Below are 20753 nucleotides of genomic sequence, written 5' to 3' on the forward strand. Positions count from 1 at the left end.
ATATATATATATATATATCAACCTTCATAATTTGATCATGAAAGCATGAAAACCATAAACATCACATAATAATTCCATTTCATAATAATATGCAAAATAGACTATAATAGGGTGTGTAGTAGGAATTCCATACTTCAAGAGTTCATAAATAACCATAAGGACCCATAAACTTGAAGTAGAAATAGAGGATAAATGGTTGGACTTGGGAAAGGAAGGTTTCCACAATCAAACCCACATGCCTCAACTTTGGAGAATCCTTGATGAAGATTGGAATGGAGAATTGAAGCTTGAGATTGAGTCTTGAATCCGGAATTAGAGCTTGAGATGTTTGAATTTGGTTGAGGATCTTGGTGGAATTTTGGAGAGGGATTAGAGAGTGTTTTTGAAGTTAAAAAAAAATGACTAAGTATGAGACATATCCCCTTTTTATAAAAAAACGTCCCCAACCCGCCTAAAAAAATAGCTCACTGGAAATTGCAAATCTGCACAGACAGGTTTTACGAAAATGGTCATAACTCCCTTATCCTAACTCGGAATGAGGTGAAACCAAGTGCGTTGGAAAGCTAACTCAAAGAGCTTTAATTTAATAGGTTGTGGCCCTTCCAGTTCCTTGTGTGCTAAGAGATATGTCCTTTTAAAGTTGACCCTCCAAATCACATTTTTTGCGATTTTCGAATTTTGATACGGTTGCTCTACAATTCGGGTTAGACCCATCTCCCACTCAATTTGACCCCATGAATAAGAATATGAAGTCAAATTTCCGAAATCATGAACAAATTTGGAGATATATGGAAATTACAATTATAGGTGTTTTCGAAGCACATTTTCGGACATTTTTGGGGTCGTTTCAGTAATGAAAGTGAATGTTCGACATGGTGTGAGGATCAAGACCATGGACCCGAGCTTTCGCTTGTTGAATGTGAGTGAGCGATGCTTCCAACATAATGGACATGGACATGAGATGGTGAAATTATATTGGTTAAGATGGCCTGGTGCTGGAAGTGGCACCTTCACTATAGCAACTTTTCATCAGTTATTGTAGTTGGTTTTCCAACTATCCAAGAGAGACATAAATAACAGTAGTACTTAGAAAATCAAAATTTTGTATCACAACAAACATTTACTAATGTTAATGCCAGATTATCTGTTAAAAGAGAAATACATAGCAATCATCTTAGTAATAGCCCTAAAAAGTTGCATATTATGAACATTAACATCAAATCGGTGTATAAAAAGTTGCAGATTAAAGCCACAATTTTTCTTGATAGCATGTGGATACTACTTGGCAAATTAGTGTTGCACCAATTTTTCTTGATAGCTCCTACTCATTCTTCTCTTCTTCCTCTATAATAGGGTATGATAAGTTAGTGATGAGACAACACTTGATTTTACCAAAGCCTTTGTGACCCCACTTAGCACCCCAACTGTTTTGTACCAAGTAAAAGTCTTTCCCATTTTCTCTATTATATCCCACCAAAAGCAGTGCATGAAAGTCTATAGGTCGTTCAGTTGCTGCTTCTATTTCTTTTTCAATGTGTCCCTTATAAATTCCCTAGATTTTAAATAGAAAATTAGAAAACATATCAATCGATCGAAAAATTAATAGAAAAAGATGAATGTATTATAAAAAGAGAAAAACACAAACCTCTCATGAATGAGCTTGAAGGCTATGGTAAGAACGCATAAAACATGTCAAATGTTATTTTTCGATGAGGTCTTGTATTTGCTTCTTAGTCAGTCTAGCAGTTTTAACTTATTTATGTTGATCTATATTGTACCTCTTTTGCATTGTTAGACTCAGATGAAATTCGTCATCAATAATAACAATAAAAATAATACTCAAAACTAAAGTGAAAATGATGAGAAATACTTGAAAAGATGAGAACTAAGATAATTAAGATTAATCAGTTGGGGTATTGATGCAAACTGTATGTTGTGTAGTAACCATCCTGATAATTTGCAACACCGAATTCCAATAGGTGTGGTCAAGAATATTACATCGGTTGGGGTGGCAAAGGACAATACTACCATGGTCACATGAATAGAGATGGATCCAACAAATAGCAGGTCGAGATCACCTATTGAAAGCATATTTTGTGGCTGTGACATATGAACTGTGTTGTTCTGACTGGAATAAAATAGGCCAACTTAGTCAATCTGTCAACCACTACCCAAATAGAATCATACTTTCCCAATGTATTTGGAAGACCAACCACGAAATATAGCTATCATTTTCCACTTCCATTTCAAAATTGACATTCTCTGAAGCAAACCTGCAGGCCTTTGATGCTCATATTTTACTTGTTGGCAATTTGGGCACTTAGCCACAAACTCCGCTATATCTTTCTTCATGCTAGGCCACCAGTAGAGTCGCTTCAAGTCTCGGTACTACTTGGTCACACTCGAATGAATGGAATACCGCGAACCATGAGGTTCTAACAATATATTCTGAATCAAGTCGCCCACTCTAGGAACACAAATCCTTCCCTTAAAACTGAGCACTCCACCCACATCAAGAACCATATTTTGTGCCTTACCAATCACCGCCTTCTTCCTAAGCTCATTCAAATTCTCATCCTCAAACTGTTTGGCCTTGATCTCCTCAACAAAGGCGGCTCTAACCTCAATGCTAGCTAACACTCCACCTTTTTCTGAGATGCCCAACCGCATGAACTTAGACTCAAAATGTTGAATTTCCTTGGCCAAAGGTCGCTTGGTCACACCAAAGCAAGCTAGACTACCCATACTTACCATTTTTCGGCTTAGTGTATCTGCCAACACATTAGCCGTGCCCGGATGATACTGGATGGTCACATCATAATCCTTGAGTAATTTCATCCACCTTCACTGTCTCAGATTCAATTTCTTTGAGTGAATACATGTTGCAAGCTATGATGGTCAGTAAATACTTCACACGTAACACCATAAAGATAATGCCGCCGGATCTTAAGAGCAAACACTACCGCTGTCAATTCTAATTAATGTGTTGGGTAGTTTCGTTCATGAACTTTTAATTGTCGAGATACATAGGCTATGACATTCTTTTCCTGCATCAACACCGCACCCAAACCTGAATGTGAAACCTCACAATAAACAATAAAATCCTTCCCTTTCACCGATAGCACAAGAATATATATGTGATGCGGTCAGAAGAGTCATGAGCTTTTGAAAGATCTCCTCACACTTTTCAGTCAATTCAAAAGGTACCTCCGTTTTTGTCAAACTTGTAAAATGTGCGGCAATATGATAACGTTCAAATATACTTCTTGAAAAGAAATATAAATGATCGTATGCAATATATTCACCCAACTATGAGTCGGGGTCGATCCCACAGAGAATATGAAAGAATATTGTCAATAGTAAATATTTAACTCGATAGTCGTTATATAAAAATGGGGGGATTTAAATTGAAATAAAATAAAAACAATAAAAAGATAGTTTTGAACTAAGTATTTATTTATATTCAGATTATTAAAGTAACTAGGAATGTGTTCCCCATAAGCTCATAACACAGTCATCCTAATAATAGTAATTTTTTTCTAGTGTATTACATGCAAAGTGATAAGTTAGGTATCTCTAAATCCTTGGTCCGGCATCTAGAGAATTTCACCCCACACCTTGGTCCCGCTACGTGTGTATAATTTACTAACCCTTACATGTACCTCATATTAGACATCATAATCGATGTTTGGATTTGTTATTACTTCGCACCAATCGACACTAGACTATTAGATAGTATCACACTAAATCTATGTTGATAATTCTTTTCTTGTTGATTACCGCCTTGGTCTAGCAAGTAGCAACAAGGCGAGTTCTAACGTTGGCCACCGTTAAAAAGACTTCTAGACGAAAGAATTATCAATGCACGCTTCAACACTATTCACAAATTACTTAGTTATTATTCATACTTTGTTAATCGCTTATAGCTCCCAGAACCCTAGTTATGAAAGTTAGCTACTCATTATCTCAAAAACACAATCAAAATTCATTAAAATAAATATGTTTGTGTTAAACAAAAAAAGTTAAGAACAATAGCTAAACTATCTTTTATTAATCACGAATACAAATACATAATAAAGGAGAAGAAAAAATAAACCACAATTCTCTTGCTTTCACGGCGGCTCTTCCAAAGTTCCTAAGCTAGAAGAAAATTTATATTATTTCTTGTATCTTGGTTCTTGGCTTTTTTCAAATAATTATTTATATGCGCGCTATTTATAGATGTAGGAAACCCTAAATAAAATAATTGATTCCAAACAAATTAGAAAATCAAAACCCGGAAGGAATTGATTTTCGTAACTTAATTGCTGTTTCTTGAATATTTTGTTGTTGCCGCCTTCCAAATAATTAGATGGCCTTCGTTGCTAACATGTGGCAGTTATAAGCCTAATTCAAATTGAATTGGCGTTCATCTTTGCACCATATATAGAAATATATTATTTTAATAAATTTAATACATTAAGTTGTTTGTTTGATTTCCTTCTGCAACCTTTCATCTTTAATTCGTTTTAGCTCCAAACTTCTTCATTTTTCCACCAATTTAATCCTACAAATAAAATATACCATTTAACACAATTCATAAAATTCATGCTCAAAAAGGACAAATATAAATAATAAATATGAGGAAAGGAAGATTAAAAAATATGTATTTTTAGCCTCACATCAACACCCCACACTTAAACTTTTGTTCGTCCTCGAGCAAACATTAAAAGTCATCCCAAAAAATCATGCTACAAATGTCATTACTTTGGTTAATACAAACAATTAGGCCATATACCAATTTCAAAATATCAAGTACACTTCTCAATCATTATGCAAGACATCCAAATAAACAACAAACCTCTAACCTCCTAACCTCAAAGAAGGACTTTGAACTGATCAAATTTAAGTTTGTTCACCTACTCTCATCAAAGAAAGATAATAAAATCACCTATCTATCATGAAATAAGTGCCCTCACAAGAAGAAATATTCCACACACTCAAATAAAAAGATTGAATATAAATTAAGGACTTAGCATCAAAGAACACTCTCACACTCACAATGAAAATTCACATGTATGCGCAAAGAACCATATGCTTGCCCATTATGTACTTCTCCACTAATTAAGCATGATTGAATAGAATCAAATAAGACTTTAACGAGTTGTAATGTAGGCTAGGGGATGGGTAGGAAAACTATATAATAGTGACTTACACTTCCTTAAGTACTTAGCAATTTTAGACTTCATCACCCATTATTTTCTTCTTTTTATTTTCAGCTCTCTTCAACAATTATTTCACAAGTAATTCTCATCATCTCAAGAATGCTTCAATCGTTTTTTTTTTAAAAGTTTTCCTTCATAATATCCACCCTCAACTTACGTATTTTACATGCGTTAAGGTGCACGATGTCCTTGGAAGGACCAGGGCCATCATCAAGGTAACTTCTTTTTTTTTCTTTTTTTTTTCATGTCACATTCTTTCAAAGAGGGCTTTAAGCACTTTGTAGCTATCATTGATTACCTTTTCACTCAACCATCCCTTTTTCTCAAAATTGATAATTAGAATAAGTCTATGCTATAATGTTCAAGAAAGCAAGGTGCAAAAACTAGGGATTCAATAAAATAGTCAAGGGCAAAATATGGCTACCAAAAAAAAACCTACAAGCTCAAAAGGGCTAACTAGTGATAAAATATCTGAAAAGGCTAAAATTTACCAAACAAATCAAAGAAAGCCTATTATCATTTACTAAACAAAACAACACTTTTTATTTCGCTTCAATAACATGCAGGGCAAGTTCTAGACTAAGATGCAAAACATGGAATAAACAAAATCTCACCACACATGATACAAGTATCAATCAAGATGGATCAATTCCACTTCTAAGAGAGACATGATCATAACCGACTACAAAATAAAATAAGTTATATACAAAGTCACAACCATGAGCTTAGGTGTCAAAAAGTTTGCAATTTCACTAGCAATCAAGCATTCACAAGAAAGTACTACTCAAATTTAGGCCCAAATAGTAAGTATCACATAACTCAAAAGGGTCTTTTCTTTTCTCTCCAAAAAAATAAAAATAAAAATAAAATTTAAAAATAAAATTTATTCCTAAAAAATAAAAGACACTCGGTTCAAAGGGACTATCCTCAGGAAAAGAACCGAAAACAAAAGCCAAGTAACCCATCCTAAAAAAAAAGACTCAATAAAACGGTAAAAACTAAGAATTCATTCCTCCACCCCACACTTAAAAATATGTTATGTCCCTAAAGCATTAAATAAAATTTAAAACAAAGGTTAGGAAAACTCCCTGAGGCCTTTAGGCCTAGCTAGTAGTATGTTCTCTTAATTTTTATCAAGGGTTGTCACCCCACACTTTAGCTCAAACATGCTCCTTTTTTTTTGGTACTCAGACTTCCCCTAATTTGCAAAAACAAGAAAAGAAAAAAAATAAGTGATACTAATAAAATAAAATAAGAAGTTACACTACTAATTGGGTTGCCTCCCAATAAGTGCTTAATTTAACGTCGCGGCACGACACCATCAATTTTACTATGGTTCCTTCCACTTTGAAGATATGAATTGCACCCCTAATTTTACATCAAATTTTCTATTACGTTCAAGGGGTGGTGGTACAAAAATAAAGGTCCCAAGCAATAGATATCACATTATGCACTTCTTGGATCCTAAGTGAGGAATGTAATTCTCTGATATTGAAACAATAAATTCAAGAATATAGACACAATTTTCCTCCTCCATACACTCTTCTATAGGCTCAGATGGCTCGATTAATTTCTCATCATCTAAACATAATGTGGAAAAATTATTGGAATGAGGTCCAATGCGCCCTAACTTATGAATTATTTTATTATTTACACCCTCATATTTATGCATACTAGAGTTTTTAAAAATAATATTATCTACTTCATTACACAACTCTAGTGCACTCTTCTCATCAATGACAACATCAATAAAAGTATGATCAAGCAATTGACCTTCAACCTTTAGCTCTTCAAGTTGACTTATAAGTATTTTTTCTTCCTCACACATATTATTACTAAATTGTTGGGTGTCACATGATTTAATCTTTTCACTCAACTCAAAATTTACTTTCTCGAGACGCCAATAATATGTATCTTCATCAATTGTGCAATTAAATATTGATTTATAGCACAGTATCAATAAATCTTCCATGTCCCCACACAACTTATTTTGTTGAGAAAAAATTAGCTTATAAGAATTCATAATGTCAGAACTACAAAAATTGCAAGAACACTTAACACTGCATAATTTTTCAGATGACATCACAAGAAAAGTAAATTAAAACAAAAACAAAAAAAAGGACTACAAGTCAAAATAAATACTAAAGACAATTTCAAAGCCATATTCTCCGGCAGCGGCGCCATTCTTGATAACGTTCAAATATGCTTCTTGAAAATAAATATAAACGATCGTATGCAATATATTTACCCAACTATGAGTCGGGGTCGATCCCACAGAGAATATGGAAGAATATTGTCAATAGTAAATATTTAACTCGATAGTCGTTATATAAAAATGGGGGGATTTAAATTGAAATAAAATAAAAACAATAAAAAGATAGCTTTGAACTAAGTATTAATTTATATTCAGATTATTAAAAGTAACTAGGAATGTGTTCCCCATAAGCTCATAACGCAGTCATCCTAATAATAATAATCTTTTTCTAGTGTATTACATGCAAAGTGATAAGTTAGGTATCACTAAATCCTTAGTCCGGCATCTAGAGAATTTCACCCCGCACCTTGATCCCGCAACATATGTATAATTTACTAACCCTTACTTTTACCTCATATTAGACATCATAATCGTTGTTTGGCTTAGTTATTACTTCGCACCAATCAACAATAGACTATTAGATAGTATTACACTAAATCTATGTTGATAATTCTTTTCTTGTTGATTACCTCCTTGGTCCGGCAAGTAGCAACAAGGTGAGTTCTAACGTTGGTCACCATTAAAATGACTTCTAGACGAAAGAATTATCAATGCATGCTTCAACGCTATTCACGAATTACCTAGTTATTATTCATACTTTGTTAATCGCTTATGGTTACCACAACCCTAGTTATGAAAAATAGCTACTCATTATCTCAAAAACACAATCAAAATTCATTAAAATAAATATGCTTGTGTTAATAATAAAAAGTTAAGAACAATAGCTAAACTATCTTTTATTAATCACGAATACAAATACATAATAAAGGAGAAGAAAGAATAAACCACAATTCTCTGGCCTTCACGGCGGCTCTTCCAAAGTTCCTAAGCTAGAAGAAAATTTATATTGTGTCTTGTATCTTGGTTCTTGGCTTTTTTCAAATAATTATTTATATGCGCTATTTATAGATGTAGGAAACCCTAAATAAAATAATTGATTCCAAACAAATTAGGAAATCAAAACCCGGAAGGAATTGATTTCCGTAACTTATTTGTTGTTTCTCGAATATTTTGTTGCCGCTGCCTTCCAAATAATTAGATGGCCTTCGCTGCTAACACGTGGCAGTTATAAGCCTAATTCAAATTGAATTGGCGTTCATCTTTGCACCATATATAGAAATATATTATTTTAATAAATTTAATCCATTAAGTTGTCTACTTGATTTCCTTCTTCAACATTTCATCTTTAATTCGTTTTAGCTCCAAACTTCTTCATTTTCCCACCAATTTAATCCTACAAATAAAATACACCATTTAACACAATTCATAAAATTAATGCTCAAAAAGGACAAATATAACTAATAAATGTGAGGAAATAATGATTAAAAGATATGTATTTTTAGCCTCACATCACAATAGAAGCAAAGTTTTTCACAAACCAACGATAGTAACTAGCGAGCCTCACAAAACTCCTAATTTCAGTCATAGAGCTAGGTCGGACCGAATTCTTAGTTGCTTCAATCTTTTGGAGATCTACCATTACCCCTTCCTTCAAAACTACATGCCCCAAAAAGGAAACTGAAGTCAACAAAATTCACTTAGAAAATTTTGCATACAACATTTGTCTCCCAAGAACACCCATAGCTATACAAAGATGGTCGACGTGCTCTTTCTTACTCTTAGAATAACCCAGAATATCATCAATAAAGACTATCACAAACGAATCAAGAAAAGGTTTTGAACACTCCATTCATCAAACTCATGAAAGTTATATACACATTTTTCAACCCAAACGACATAATTAGGAACTCATAATGCTCGTAGTGGGTCCTAAATGTTATTTTTGATATATCCTCGAGCCTAATATTTAACTGATGGTAACCAGACCTTAAATCAATCTAGGAGAAAACGGATGCGCCCTGCAACTGATCAAAAAGATCATCTATCAGAGGCAATAGATACTTATTTCTAATGGTGACCTTATTCAGTTGACGATAGTCTATGCACATTCTCACACTACCATCATTTTTCTTAACAAACAATACAAGAGAATCCCAAGGTGTAACGACCCGAAAATGATAGAGTGAAACTAGAGCCTCACATGTGAGTTTGGAGTCGAGAACTTAATGAAATGATTATATTTGAATTTGACCCAAAAAGTTCTTAAAAATGTGCTTCGGAAGTTACCGGAAACTTGTTTAGCTCTATATAAAAAGATCCGTTTCGTTTTTCGAAAATCCGACTTCATATTCTTGTTTAGGGGGTCAAATTGAGTGGGAAATGGGTCTAACCCAAATTTTAGAGCAACCGTATCAAAATCCGAAATTTCAAAGTGAAGCCTTTTTCGAGGGTCTACTTTGGAGGGTCATATCTCCTAGCACACAAATTATTTGGGTGGCCAATAATATATCCATGGAAAGCCCTTTGAGTTAGCTACCTAACGCACTTCGTTTCATCTCATTCGGAGTTCGGACGAAGAAGTTATGCCCATTTTCGTAAAATCTGTCCGGCAGAAAAAGGCAATTTCCAGTAGCTAATTTTACTGTTCACCCGCCCCATTTTTTTTCTAAGTGTTGGACGAATTTTTTTCCAAAGGGCATATATTATTTCCTAGATACCATTAATTCAATTCCCATCCCTAAAACATTTCCCTCTCTACAATCCTCCATTAAGAAGAAGAAGAACTTGGAGCTAGGGCTTGGATTCAAGGCTTTCTTCATCAATTTTCTTGGGGAATCATAGCAAAGGTATGGTGACCCTTGATCCTTGATTATCTTTCCTTCAAGGAGTCCATTAAAAAGGGTTTCAAAAGTCTTCAAAGAACAAAATTTCTATTTTCTATTCTAGGTATGGGTTCATGGGTAAAATGTTTTCAAAGTCATTATATTGGTGAATTGAAGTTGTATTTATGATTTTAAGATGATTTTATATGAAACTTCTTCAAGAACCCATGATTTCTCTCTATTCCTAGTTTATGCCTTTATGAAGTGGGTTGCTTGATAATGAATGTATATGAATCAAACTTGTTTAAATGTCTTTAGATTGTTGGAGTATGTCATTACCCATGCTTATTTTATGGTGTATTGTTGGTATATGGATGAATTGAGGATTGTGGCCTTATGGGCAAGTTATGGATGAATTCTCTTGTGGTAAGAAAAATGGTTGGGACTTGAGTGTTGTTGATTATGGCTTTGGAGGATGGTAAGTTAGCTTAATCTCATATTATGGATAAAAATTGTTCTTGCTTGGTTTGATCCACTTATGGTGGAGGTGTTTAATTATGAAATGTATTGTGACCATGGCCTTAAAGGCATAGTATGAGAAATTGGAGTGTTATCATGACATTATATGAATGAGAATTCAATGAAGATAATGTGATCATGTTATGAACGTAAAGGTGTTGCTATTGAAAGATTATTTCTCAATTTGACACTCATGAATGTTGATGATAGAATATGAAGGATTCTTCAATATAAAGTATACCTTGAATTGGTAGGGCTTATGCATCATTTTCTTGTATAAATGATTATATTGTTGATTGTTGAATCCTCGGATCGGTAGGCTAGTGGCACCCTTCCACACGAGCTTATAATGAACCTTGGAATCGGTAGGCCTATGGCACCTTTCCATGAAGGTTAATGATGAGACTTGAACCGGTAGGCCCATGGCACCCTTTCAAGAGGAGTTAATGAGCTTTCCTAAATGAACCTTGAAACGGTAGGCTTAAAGCACCCTTTCACGTGTTAATAAATGTAATTTGGAGTTGGTAGGCCAATGGCACCTCTCATATGTGATAATGTCAATGTAACGAACTATTCTATGGGAATGTTGGCTAAGCACCGAGTGGATTTGGTTAGATGGAAACTCCCCCAATAGTTAGGCATGAGTTTCAATGATCGTCTACCTTATCCCATAAACTATGTGCCCGCATAGGTAGCTAGTGGATCCATTAAGCTATATACCGGTCTTCCTTAGGCAAGTAGACCACCTCTTTACGGTGTGGGGACTTATGACACCGGATTCCATGACAAGCTCTCATGGTCTATGTCGGTTAAACGCTTACTTCCCATCATGCGAGATTTCATTATGGTTTCTTGATAGGTTCTACAAAGTGTAGGTAGTAGTATGGGATGCTACCTATACATTGCACGAGTAGGCTTGGAGAGGGTCATAGTGAGTTTCTCTAAATCCTAATGTATGTGATACAATTGTGGCCTAAATGAGGTTATTAAAGAATGTTGGCTCTCAAATGCTTAATATGAGATGCATGCTATACTTGGGTTATATTACGAGTTATTTTCCCTTGTCATGTCTTAATTAATGATATACCTCTTATGTATGAATATGGTGCAAAGGTGAAAGAAAGGAATGATAAGTTACCTTAAGTGACCTTAATGTGGTGCCTTAGTATGGATGGTGGTATGGGACGCCATCCATACATTGCACGAGGTATAGCATAAGGGTTTCTTGAGGTGAAGGTCCAAGGTAAAGGTTTTCATGTTGAAATTGTTTAAAGGTAATATTATGACTTACTTGATGTTTATGCTTGTATTGTATGTCTTTTATGCAACTATTCATGGTACTTCAAAAAGTGGCATAATGCATGGTTTCTAACCAAAATGTCCCTTTTAAAGCATGTTTTGCATGGTCATCATACTTAGTACTTAATTGTGCTAATTCCATATTTCTCTATTTTCTATAAGTGTAAGTTCCGGCAAGTGATCACTCCTAGCTAGTTTGAAGTGTTGGATTGCTTTCCTCCAAGACTTGGTATGTCCTCATGGATTCGAGGATAAGACTTTTAAGTCCTTTTGTTCATGTAATAGACTTCTTTTGATTGTAAAGGGCCGTGTCCCTACTTATGTTTTGTGATTGTGTCTAAGATGGCCATGTGAGACTTAGACTTCCGCTGTGTGTTTTTTTTAAGTTGTTTTAATGAAGTTCAAATGTGTGGATGTAAATAAGTTTTTTTTTATTCCGCACTATTTTCATTATTGAATGCAATGAATGACTATGTGGCTCGTATAAGGCCCCTTCGGGGTCGAATACACCATGTTACGACTAGGGGGTACTCTCGGGTCGTGACACAAGGGGAAGCACTAGGGCGAATAAATCCTTTATCCAGAAGCTCTTGGATTTGAGCCTTAAGCTCTCTTAATTTTGTCGGAGCCATATGATACGGAGGAATGGAGATGGGGTGGGTACTAGGTTCCAAGTCAATGCAGAAATCTATATCTCTATCTGGAGGCATACCAGGCAAATCAGTAGGGAACACTTCTCTAAATTCGGACACCACAGGGATAAGCTCAATAAAAGGAGACTCAACCTCAATATCTCGAATATAGGCCAAATAAGCCAAATAACCCTGCTTCACTAGTTTCCTAGCTCGAATGGAGGATATGATCTTAGTTGGCTTTAGGCTTGTACACCCTTTCCCACTCTAAATTTTCCCTATCGGGGATCTCTAAAGTCACAACTTAGTGTTACAATTCAACACAACATAATAGGGGGACAACCAAGTCATGCCTAAGATTATATCAAAGTCAGTCATATCCAAAATAACCAAATCAGCCCAAGTCTGAAAGTCATAAACATAACAGGACAAGCACGATAGACATGGGTGACTATGGAGACTCTCCAACTGGGGTAGAAACATGGATGGGGGCATCAAGTATATCACAAATCATATCAAATTCTAAGGTAAATCGCACTAATTAACACATAAGAATAAGTAGAACCCGGATCAAATAACATATTAGCCATCTAATCACAGACAAAAATAGTACATGTGATCACTGCGTCAGAAGACTCTGCCTCGCTCTTGCCTGGAAAGGCATAAATCTAAGCCTTGTTATCTTGACGGCCGACTTCCCTGCCTGGCTACGCTGCACCTCTGCCTGCATTACCATTTTCCCAACCTCCACGGCCTTACTGATTTCCTCTTCACCCACTTTGTGGATGCCCTCAACCATTATTACCATTTCCCGCGGGTACCACTACTCTAGACAACTGTTGCACGGGGTCCAACAGGCATGAGTGGGGACAATCTATCCTCATATGCCAGGTTCTCCACAATTATAACAAGTACGATCAAAAGATGACCTGCTGCCCGCCGAAGGTGCGTCTCCCTGGCTATCTTGAATTAAATTCTGAGGTGGAGTTCCCGAGTAATTACTTGTAGAGGCGGGCATAACAGACTGAATTGGCCAGGCTGCAAGTGTTTGCCTACCTGAACCTTTAGAGTAGGAGCCCTGAAAGTTTCCTGAGTTCTTAGCTTTCTTAGACAATGTCTTAGCCTGACCGTCTCGCCTCACCCCCTCCACTTTCTACACAAAATATGTTACCTTATTAAAACTCTTTCCTGCAGAAGTCATGTGTATAGACAATACCTGTAACTCAGAATTCAGTCCCTTAACAAATAGACATATCCTTTCTTCCTCAGTAGTCACCAATTGCATAGCATATCTATACAAAACATGTAACTTGGACTCATAAGCAGCCGCGTACATACCACCTTGATCCAAAGCCATGAACTCATCCTTTTTTATGATCTCTCAAAGTCTAAGGCACATACTTTTTCAGAAATAGAGCATGAAACTGTGTCCAAGTGAGTGGGTGTAGAGTTGACTATCTGCATTCCACATAAGTTCTCCACCACTGCTTAGCCTCACTCTGAAGTTGGAAAGTCACAAACTCTACTCCATGTTGATGCACAATACCTAACTTATGCAGCCTCTCATAACAATCCAAAATAAATTCATAAGCGTCCTCATTCTCAGAACCAAGAAACACAAGAGGCTTTAGTTTCAAAAACTTAGTCAACATTATTTCATGCTCATTATCGGTCATCACAGGACCCAACAAAAGACGGAAAAAGGAATCAGTACCTAATGTTGCATCTTTCCTGGGACTAGTAGCAGTATGAGGGTGATTAGTTGGAGGTTGAGTAGCATGCCCTGTTGGAAGGATTGCAGGACCAATCAATCCCTTCAGAAAAGTCATGATATATTGAGCTAACACTTGGTCTAAGGGAGGGACGCTGGTATTCCCAGCCGGTGCATCCTCTTCCTGTCCAACATCCACTTCGTCTCCAATCTCCACATTCTCTTCTATCACTTCATTGTGTGTAGGATGAGCCTCATCTCTAGGAGCATTATCAACTGGTGCTCCATCGCTAGTAGGTGCTACCCTTCCTCGGCCTTTTCCCCTAATTCTTCCTCTATTCATGCCTCGGCCGTGACCTCTGACTACAGATCCCTCGACTGGTTCATTGACGGGAGCAACATGTCTGACGCCGGTGAATCTAATGTTAACCATTTGCGGACAGAATAGTCCAATTGGACCCAAGTTATAGTACGACAGGAGACAAGACAAAATAGAGAGATTTCCTAAATTCTTGTAGCCTTTCGAAGAAAAGTACAGACGTCTCTGTACCATTTTGCAAGACTCTACTAGACTCATTTTGGTACATCGAGATCAATGATCCTAGGGCTCTGATACCAACTTTGTCACGACCCAGACCATCGTGAGTGACACCCACACTAACCCTCCGGTGGGCAAACCATAACTAATAATCAACTAACCTCAAACTAAACATTTAAAGATACGGAAGCAGGTTTAAATGCAAAAAACTAAATTTTCCATAAACTTCCAAAAGTCTAACAACGACTAACAAAACAATGAGGAAAGAAAATCCCTAGAACCTCAAAGTCAATGTACCAAAACTCTAACAATAAACCAACAGTCTAAAGGAAATGGGTACAACCCAACTAAACATAAGAAAATCTAAAGTACTAGTCTAAGTCTGAATAGCCATGGACTAAACATAATGAGAACTCATGGAAGCTTGGAAGAATTGGCTCACCCTTGAATTCTAATCGATCACTGGTCTTCTAATGGAGGTCTGTCAATAGCCACCTGAAGATGTCTTGTATCAACAAAGAAAGAGCAAGTGCAGTATCAGTACACAACTACAATGTACTGATAGGATCACACAACTATCCCACTAAGTGCTATATAAGCAAGTAATTACAACATTTAAAATATGCATACACCGAACATATACAATATTAATATCATTTCAGATCAATGCACAATTCCACATTATCAATGTTCCACATATATGACAAGTCATTGGTCCTCTCACAGAACCCATACTCAAACAGTTATTGTGCCAGATTGTGACACCCGTTCCAAGTTAGTGAGCCAGTTCGTGACACCCGATCCAGAGTTTATACTGTACGTAGCAACCGATCCCAGTTAGTGTGCCAGTTTGTGACACCCGATCCATTCAATATACCATAATCATAAATCACAATGTACATTCTCAAAATCATACAATCAAGAGGTGATTCATGACATATAGTTATTCGCTCATACTCATTTACGATTAGTGTGATCAATAATGCAACATTCGCATACATACATGCAATATAATGAAGCAAGTACAAACATATATCACACACTTGAAATCACAACCATCACCTACCTCAAACAAAGCTTGAATCCCCTAAGAAACTTGATTCTTCCCTTTCTGGATTATTTCCGCTTACTCTAGGTCTACAAACAAATAATTGAATGCGAGGATCAATAATTAAGGTCTAATTTACCCGAATTACAACTAACCCAATGACCTAAGACCCGAATTATGATCTTAAGGTGCAGTTAGGATTTTTCCCACCATCCAAAACCATTCAAAATCCTCGCCCCAGTGATATCCCATCACGATTTTACGTTCTACGGATCGAAAAATGGAATCGGGGAGCGAAAACCTTACCTTTAGAACCAAACTTCGTCGAAAACTGTCAAGAACTCGTCTGGGGTCGTTTCCTAGCTCTCAAAAATGGAAATTGCAGAATAATGACGTTTTTGGGGTTTATTACCGACTTTTTTCGTGACTGTCCCGCTGTGCGACCCTCACCCCGCTACAGCGGCCCCACCCTGGCGGCACTAATCCCACCATAGCGGCTTGCACGGAGACAGAAAGTCGATTTAAGAGTTCCAAACCTCCATTTCACAATACATCTTCATTCCATAACACTCAGAAAATACCCGTTCACGCTAAGTTCGTTTTCAGGAGTTCTACTCGTTCAAATTCAATTATGTAAACTCATACGGTTTCCTTAACGTCTTAGTTATCTACTCATATGATCAAATTCACAATTAGACCTCCCGCTTGTTACCATATTTTCCTAGACCTTACTGACTCCGATTTCGTCCAAATCTAGACTAGGTTGAGAAATTTCAAGTTACTATCAAAAAGTTTTTCGGCCCAAAATTTTTCCCCGTTGGTTTTTCTATAACGATGAAAATAGGTCGTTACAGAATACTTATATAATGAATACGTAAATAAACTGTATTTTGATTATTCAGAATTGAAAATGAATACAAAATCAAATCTAAATATAAACTTTCTGGTATACAAAGTGATATTGAAAATACAAAATGAGCAAAATAAAATACAAAATTTGTTTTACTGATGCAATTAGGATTAATACATATATAACATAAATAAACTGTATTTTGGTTATTTAGAATTGAGAATGAATACAAAATCAAATATAAATGCAAAACTTGATGGTATACCATTAGGACGAATATGAAATCAAATCTAAATACAAGCTATTTGGTATACAAAGTGATATTGTAAATACAAAATAAGTAAAATAAATAAAAAGTTTGTTTTACATATTTAATTAGGATGAATACCTAAATAATGAATATGTAAATAAACTGTATTTTGGTTATTTAAAATTGAGAATGATGGACAATTAAGAACATCGATCCAACAATTGATTCATCAAGTTCCATGGATTCAAGAAGAGTCTTTTCGGAATCATCCATAGAGCGGCGGCGGAGATCTAGAACCCGACAGGAAACCGCCCGAGCCCAATAAGCAGATAAGTTGTGGAGCAGGTCTGACTCCTGATTAGATGTAAGAAATAGTAATCAAATATTATACCCCAATTTGCACGAAGAATTATCAGATGTTGAAATCGTACAAGTCGAAGAAATGTCTTAAACAAGTATATGAGATAACAATGGTGGAAACAGTAGAGAGAGTGGAGAGATTTGGGGTAAAAAACTAGAGAGAGAATATTAGAATGTGGGGTCGGAAAAATTATATGAAATAGCAAACTATTAATTCAAATTAAATGCTATAGTTATAGTTTATTTTATTTGTAATTCGCAGCAAACATCCCTTTTTTGGCCATCTAATTTGGTATACAATTAGCCATTTTATACATTTTGGTATAAAATATATAAAATGCGTTTGCGTTTGCATAAAGTGAGAGAAAATTGTATGTACAAATAAAAATACATATATTTTCGTCTTATACACTTATAATTATACAAATACGGATCTTATTATACAAATTACAATGTATAAATGAATTTATACAAAACTTAACAATTTGTGTAAAATTGGATATATCTAGCGAATTATACAAATCAAAAGCTCCATAGCAAACATAAAATTTGCTATGGAGCGCAATTATGCAAACTATAGTTATAACATACAAATATGATTTTTATGTTTGCCAGATGTGAAAGTTGCGCTTTTTTTAAAAAAACCTTTAATTGGTAGTAAAGTCAAACTAGGTAACTGATTTGAGAAATAAAAGGATAGTAAATTAATTATATTATGATACATTATATTTGCTAAAATAATGACATAATGACATTTTTAATAATTATTTTGTAATGTAGATGTTTAAGGCTTTAAGCTAATTATGTTAGGGATTTTGACTACTTTACTAATTTTCCCAATATATAATACTCCCTTCGTCCAACAATAGTTGTCCACTATACTAAAAATAATTGTCCAACAATATTTGTCCAATTTAAAAAATCAAGAGATAATTTACCTTTTGTGTCTAGTTTATTCTTACTATTAAATACTATTTATCATCTAACACATTTTTCAAAACATTAAATTTAATAAAATCAAATGATAATAAAATAGTATTACCCCTATTATTTACTATTTCTTAAATGATGTATCAAATTAATAGTGAATAACTATTATTAGATAGATGAAGTACTGCATTTTACTTTTAGTGTAATAGGGATTGGGATCCTACAAATTAATAGTCCCTAGAAACACAGAATTATTCACATCATTTTAAATGCAAACGGCTGACCTCTTTTTTAATATATTCGTTGGCTCGATAAATATTACTCATTTCAAATCACTTTACTCGTTACATTTTTGTTTACACACCTCTTTAAAAAATATTAATTAGAGCATAATTTGGCTAACCTATCCTTATTTATTTACTTCTCATTATTTAATACTCCACTTCTCTTCTTTTTTTTTTTGCATTACATTAATATTTTTTTATGTCACAATTCAGATTGTCGTGATTGACACTCACACTAACCCTTCGGTGGGAGAACCATTACTACTAACCAACTAACCCCAAAACTAAACATTTAAAGATACGAAAGCAGATTTAAATGTAGAATTAAAGTGGAGTTCCATAAGCTCCGAAAGTCTAACAAATCGATATTAAAACATTGCAGAAATATTCCCTAGAAACTGAAAGTCAAACTTTTGACAATGCTTATTGTTTTTACACACTATAAAAGGATTTCTCATTTCTCCTGACTCATAGGCAGGTTATACAGAGGCAATTTCAGAAAGTTGATCGCGTGGGATGGTTGTCGACTTGTGGTGTATTTGCACTAGGTTTCATTGCTTTTTTTTTAGCAGCAATTGGTAGATTAGCAACTTGATGTAAGGGTGCATATGAGATTTTGTACAAAAGTAAATAGGTTCTATTAATACTTTCTGCTACAGAGTGTATTCTATATATTATTGTGACAATTATATTATAAGCTCTGAGAATGGTCATGTTTGTATGTAAATAGAACAACTACGGTTAATATCTCAAAAGGTCACTCAACTTTAAGAATTTATCTAGCTAAGTCATTGAACTTTGTTTTGTATCAATAAAATCACTAAACTTAGACCTTTCTATCCATAAAATCACTCAATCAAATTTATTATTTAAAAAAATATTGACATAGCAAAATAAATTATTATTTTTATGTCATATAAACACAGACCCACAAATAAATAAAATTTTAAAAAAAACTTATTAAAAAATGTTCGGACAAACTTAATTACGAAAACAAATATTGTTCTATGATATTATTGCATAATTTATGTGTGATTTAATAAATAAATGAATAATTTTTCTTAGTGAAACATATTTTGGTATTACTGAATACGGTAATACCAAAATATTTAGTTTGTCTCCTAAATAAAAAATGAGTATAAGTATTTAAGCAAAACGACAAATTAAATCCAAAACAGGAAGAAAAACAATAAACAAATGTAAAAAAAGAACAAGTATATATTAATTAATACGTTCTTCGGCGTGTAATCTGTTTCTTGCTAAATATAATTGGTAAAGATTTTACTTTTCCTTTGTAACTCCACTGTTTGCTAACGTTGACATGCATAGATTTGTTCAAGTTCGAAAAAAATATTTTTTAAAATTGTTGATAAATAAGTTTTGAAATTTAAAATTGTGTTTGCATATACATTTTAATTTATTTTTTTAAAAAAAGTTTTGTGAGGGAAGTGAAAAGTCCTTAATGAGATTTCTTTAGTTTTATTTAATTGTGGAATTTATATTTACATGATATAAAAATAATAATTTATTTTGCCATGCTAATACTTTTTTTAATGATAAATTTGATTGAGAGATTTTATTGATAGAAAGGTCTAAGTTTAGTGATTTTAATGATATAAAACAAAGTTCAATGACTTTGTTAGATAAATTCTCAAAGTTGAGTGACCTTTTGAGATATTAACTCGAACAACTACATATCATCCATAACATATTATGTTCACCTATATTGCTCGGACTCTTCAAAAATATCAACAGATGCGTGTCGAATCCTCCAAAAATAGTGTATTTTTTGAAGGATTCGACATGAGCGTGACAACATTTTTGGAGAATCGGAACAACTTAGATGTTCACTATATTAAAGAGTATAATAACAAAAGTAAGCTCGTATTTTTGGTGAAACTCAAAGACTTAAGTTAGTATTGACGAAGATCATAAGCATCTATATTGTAAAATTAATTTTCAACCTAAAATGAAAAAAAAAGACATATATGATAGGACCGTTACCATAAAATACGGGGCCTAATCGAAATACATATATTTGTCTCGTCATAGTGAATTGAACTATTTGTCACTTGTTGAAAGAGAATATGTATATATTTTTTTTTATAAAGAAATGTCCTTGAAAGATTGATACTTTTTTATATTTAGATATAATTAAATTTTAAACTTTCCATTTCATTTTTAGTAGGATGATTTTTAAACACATCTATA

The 20753-nt window shown here is 34.4% G+C and overlaps 1 protein-coding gene across 1 annotated transcript in view; it reads left to right on the plus strand.

Annotated features, from left to right (window-relative positions):
* Positions 1-19233, plus strand: part of LOC125856682 (calmodulin binding protein PICBP-like) — a 64372-nt gene extending 45139 nt beyond the window's left edge. Inside the window, exon 4 of the transcript XR_007445551.1 lies at positions 19021-19233. The gene's annotated coding sequence lies outside the window, so the exon portion shown is untranslated. The remainder of the gene's footprint in view (positions 1-19020) is intronic.
* The last annotated feature ends 1520 nt before the right edge of the window (positions 19234-20753 follow it).

The sequence above is a fragment of the Solanum stenotomum genome, chromosome 2 (assembly GCF_019186545.1).
Source record: "Solanum stenotomum isolate F172 chromosome 2, ASM1918654v1, whole genome shotgun sequence".
In the NCBI taxonomy this organism is placed as follows: Eukaryota; Viridiplantae; Streptophyta; class Magnoliopsida; order Solanales; family Solanaceae; genus Solanum; species Solanum stenotomum.